At 43.4% G+C, this 5,072-nt stretch overlaps 1 non-coding gene across 1 annotated transcript; it reads left to right on the top strand.

Annotated features, from left to right (window-relative positions):
- Window positions 1–563: 563 nt before the first annotated feature.
- Window positions 564–648, top strand: LOC118887640. Its single transcript, XR_005018115.1, has one exon. It is a non-coding gene; the product is annotated as a small nucleolar RNA Z195/SNORD33/SNORD32 family (small nucleolar RNA).
- Window positions 649–5,072: the final 4,424 nt, after the last annotated feature.

Genomic DNA, 5,072 nt, shown 5'->3' with positions numbered 1-5,072 from the left:
TCATTCTGTCCTACATTTTCTATCTGCTCTAGGGGCTCGCAGCAGTGGCATGGAGGCTGCAGGAGAACAGCTCAGGGCGGGAAGGATGAAGCTGACTGGCCCAGCACCCTGCTTGTGGACGCACCAGTGGATTTTTGCTTCTGGTCATTATTTCGGGTATTGACTCAAAAACAAAACTACAAGAGATCCTGTTTTCCTATGTTTTTCTCAGATACATTGATGTAGTATTTCCCAGACCACTCTGAAAAGAATGAGAAAGGCCAACTTCTTTCTTAGAGTTCTAATTTAAAATACAATTAATATTAAAACGAAAAATAAAACCCACAATATGAAGGATTTTTAGGTAGAACGGGTTGGGAATGGTGTGCATGGAAGGAGGGACTATTACTTCTTAGTTTTTTCTTCAAGTCAGGTGGTCAAAAAAAGTTTGAAATCCTATATCAGTCTCTCCCTCCTCATTTTACTTTTTTACTGATCTGAGTTCCCAAGGAAACACAGTTTTTGATCAGCAATGAACAATCCTGGATTCTCAGGCTGCCAAGCTTTTCAATAAAGCTGTCCATGAGGCTGGTGATGAGGACTTTTCTCACTCATGTTTGAGTTTCCCAACCATGAGAAGACTCCACACTCATTACCATCTGAGGCCACCTGTCTGCCTGCCTGGGTCGGGCAGCAGTGTCCTCGTGTGCCCCACTGAGCAGGGCTGCTGTCCTCTGCCCACAGGCATGCTGCCCCATAAGACCAAGAGAGGCCAGGCTGCTCTGGACCGCCTCAAGATGTTTGGTGGGATCACGCCACCCTATGACAAAAAAAGCAGATGGTGGTTCCTCCTGCCCTTAAGGTTGTGCATCTGAAGCCTATGAAAAAGTTTGCTAACATAGGGTGCCTGGCTCATGAGGTTGGCTGGAAGTCCCAGGCAGTAACAGCTACCCTGGAGGAGAATAGGAAGGAGAAGGCCAAGATCCATTACTGGAAGAAGAAGCAGCTTATGAGGCTATGGAAGCAGGGCAAAAAGAACAGAGAGAAGAAAATTGACAAATTCACAGAGGTCCTCAAGACCCATGGATTCCTAGTCTGAGCCCAATAAAATTGACTGTTTATTCTTTAAAAAAAAAAAAGCTGTCCATGAGCTCTTCAGATAAACTAGTAGACAGGTACATCCATTCTATAAGTTCTCTAAAATTCTCAAAATAGAAAAATTTTAGTGGCTAATGAGCAGACAAATATCCTCCAGAGCCATCTTCTTACAAACAAATCTCAGAAATCTGCCTAAGATGTTTTAAAAAGAAATTGTAAGAAAAATTTTGGAGCAGAATAATTGTCAATTTGTATGGAAAAAAAGGTCCTATTCATTGCTCTAAACCATGTGTCATTGTAAAAATACACAGAACTCACTATTTTAAAAACACCTACCACCTCTTTCAGATGAGATATCCCCAAGCCCTATATTGAAAGGAAATTATTATTTTAAGCTTAAAGAGATGATCATGAAGTATAGAAAAAGTTGGAAAATAAAGATTAGCTGTGATGCATTTAAAAAGTAATGGAGGGGCTTCCCTGGTGGCGCAGGGGTTGAGAATCCGCCTGCCAGTGCAGGGAACACGGGTTCGATCCCCGGGAAGATCCCACATGCCGCGGAGCAACTAAGCTCCTGCGCCACAACTACTGAGCCTGTGCTCTAGAGCCCGTGAGCCACAACTACTGAGCCCACATGCTGCAACTACTGAAGCCCACGCGCCTAGAGCCCGTGCTCTGCAGCAAGAGAACCCACCACAACGAGAAGCCCGCGCACTGCAATGAAGAGTAGCCCCCCCTTGCCGCAATTAGAGAAAGCCCGCGCGCAGCAGCACAGACCCAACACAGCCAAAATAAATAAATAAAATAAATTAATTAATAAAAAAAAAAAAGTAATGGAATGATTCATGGTAGCTTTCTGACATGGTCAGAAACTGCAAAGAAAATACTAAGAGGGAGTCAGTTAACCTGTGCAGGCTTCAGTGTTCTCAAATTTAAAACGGAAGAGCTAGACTAAATGGTTATCAAGCCCTCTTGCAGACCTAGCAGTACATGTGTTCAGGACTTTTTGACTTGTTTGTATAGTTTTACAATTTGTGAGTGCTTTTGCAGCCTACATGTTTGGGGCATGAAATGGTTAGTGGGAAAGTCCTGGCCGGTTGCAGCTGGAGGAGAGTTGATGGTGGTACACACACACACACACACACAAGCTTGCGCGCGTGTATCAGAGCCCACATTTCCATGCGACAGAGGTTTTTCCCAGCTGAGCTCAACCTGGAAACTAATTCATTCTTCTAAAAGAAGGGAGGGAGATCTATAAACCAGCCCACCACAGCACTGGGAGAGCATGGAGGCAAGAGTGATGGCATGCCCAGGGTGTAAAAGGAAGTCATAAAAGTAGGTAAGCAGAATGAGAGAGAGGTTTTTGAAGGTAATAAATAACTGTAGAGGCATTCCATAGGGTGTATTAGAGGAAAAAATCTTTACAAAGAGTGGATGAGACTCCCTACTAATGCCACACGTTCTGTGCAGTTGCAGATGCAAAACCTGCTAATTTCCTGATACTGATATTAAAGGTCAGGAAACAAGGAAGCCACAGTCCCAGCATAGAACAGAATAGGGCTCAAAGAATGGGTTTGGGTACATCATCCTGAGTATAGGTAAGAACCAACAGGCAAGAGGAACATGAAATAATGTGTTGTATTTGCAATTTGATCTAAGCTGAAGCTGACCCTTCAATGAAAAGGAACCATTGATGGTTTTAACCACAGAACCATGTGGTTAAGTGCACATACTCAGTAGTTTGCTATATTAGTGTCAAGCAGAGGATCTGGAGGATCCTGCAGGCCACAGAACATCAGACAGACCTAGAGCAGAGAAGGCTCCCTTAATCCTGGCTGGGTCTTTATCAGACCCACACAAGTGTATCTGGGGGCAGGGAGTTGAAACTTTAAGGTTTCTATAGTGTGTTGTACAGCATTATGCTTAATCTTTGTGGTAGTCTCATTCCATATCACAGGTTCAATCAGTTCAACAAAGTTTCTTGTATTTATAGTGTTCCACATTAAAGAAATCCTCTAGATACTGTTATAAAACATTGTATTGTTTGCACAGACCTGAATTTTCAGTGCTACCCAGACTTTGTGCCTGGAGGATAAAAACATGACAGCAGCATGTTTTCCTCAGGACACGGTGCCTTAACTAGGCTTCTTTCTGCACTTTACGCTTTCATAGACCCACTCACATTCCATCCACATACAATCCGAAGGCACAATGCAGATGTTTCCAATGAGGGAAACTGAGGCACAGAGATGCTAATTGATGTGTCCAGAGTCACCACATTTTAAACCGTAGAGCCAACCAAGATAAGCTAAAATCCAGGTCTTCTGACATCTAGTACCTCAATAAAGTTTTGCTAAGGAAATGTGTATTATATGCCTACTGTGCATCAGGTGCTATGCCTTGGCACAGGGAACACAAGGATACATTTTGCAAACCCCCTACTCTTGAACTCTGAGAATCTCAGAGGAGATAAACAAGCAAGCAGAAACTTTCCACATTATTTGGCTAGGGCTATGATATTTGCAAGTGTAGAGCAGTGTCCTCAACCAGGTACAATTTTGCCCCCCAAGAGACATTTGGCAGTGCGTGAAGACATTTTTGGTTCTCACAGCTCGGGAGTTGCTACTGGCATCTAGTGGGTAGAGCCAAGAATGATGTTAACATCCATCAATGAACAGGACAGCCACCCACAACAAAGAATTATCCAGCCCCAAATGTCAAAAGTGCCTAGGTCGAGACACCCTAGCATAGAGCAATATAAGGACACAGTGGAAGGAAATTCAGGTCTGCCGGGTCCAATGACAGAGGAGGATTTATCAGGGAAGTAGGTGATGCTTGAGGTATCAGGATAAATGAGTAGACATCATCCTGAGTATAGGTAAGAACCAACAGGCAAGAGGAACATGAAATAGTGTGTTGTATTTGCAATTTGATCTAAGCTGAAGCTGACCCTTCAATGAAAAGGAACCACTGATAGTTTTAACCAGAGAACCATGTGGCTAAGTGCACATACTCAATAGTTTGCTATATTAGTGTCAAGCAGAGGATCTCAAACTTCATTTGGGATATGAATAAAAAATGCAGATTCCTGACCTACCAACATACACACACACCAAACATCCTGATGCAATAATAGAGTAGGTCTAGGTAGAACCCTGAAACACATATTTTTTTTGTAAGTACTCTGTGCAATTCTCATGTGGGTAGTCCAGCTCCTCACTGGTATACAGAATATATTTGATGGTGGTAAAATTATACTCCCACCACAAAGAAAACAAAAAGGAATTTCAGAAAGAGAGGAATATATAGACTCATCCTTGTCTCTGCTCTAATCCACAATGTGAGGATCTGAACTGGGTGCTTATATAGGAATCTGTGTTAATGCAAGTCATAAAACAAAACAGCTGCTCCCTTCTGGATTCTGTGACCTGGGACAGGAGAAGCACTAAGGGAGTGCACGCTCCATGTGACACACGCTTGGCAGCCTCTGGGAAGCTCAGTTGCTTCTCCAACTTGAAAAATTCTGTGTCCCAAAGCCTTATTGGTACAGCAGTACCTGCTTCCTGTTCCCAGAGAGACTCACCCTTGGGCTTTCCCACCAGTCTTCCCTAAATCTGGCTGCTCCTGTGTCCTGTCACGTTAAGATGTGAGCTGAGATCTCGGACTTATATCTCATCATGTCAGTCACAGCAGAGTAAGGCTCCACCAGTGGGAATTCTGGCCCCTGATGCTTGCCTTCCAAATTCAACTTGCCATCTATGGCTTAACTGATTTCCTTGGACACTTCTTACTACATTCGCTTTGGATCAGCAAGAGTGGAAATTAGTGTGTAAACACTGCAATCCTAGAATTTCTGATTTGAACTGGAGGAAACCTTTGCACTGCAGTCTGTCTCTGAGCCAGATGTCTGCAACTCTCCTCTCAGGGAAATAGATGAATATCCACAGTAAGAGGTCAATGGCTTTGCTGACAGATGCTGCACCAGGGAATATTTT

This window comes from Balaenoptera musculus, chromosome 20 (assembly GCF_009873245.2).
Source record: "Balaenoptera musculus isolate JJ_BM4_2016_0621 chromosome 20, mBalMus1.pri.v3, whole genome shotgun sequence".
NCBI classification, from domain to species: domain Eukaryota; kingdom Metazoa; phylum Chordata; class Mammalia; order Artiodactyla; family Balaenopteridae; genus Balaenoptera; species Balaenoptera musculus.
This window is presented reverse-complemented; position numbering and strand designations above follow the sequence as displayed.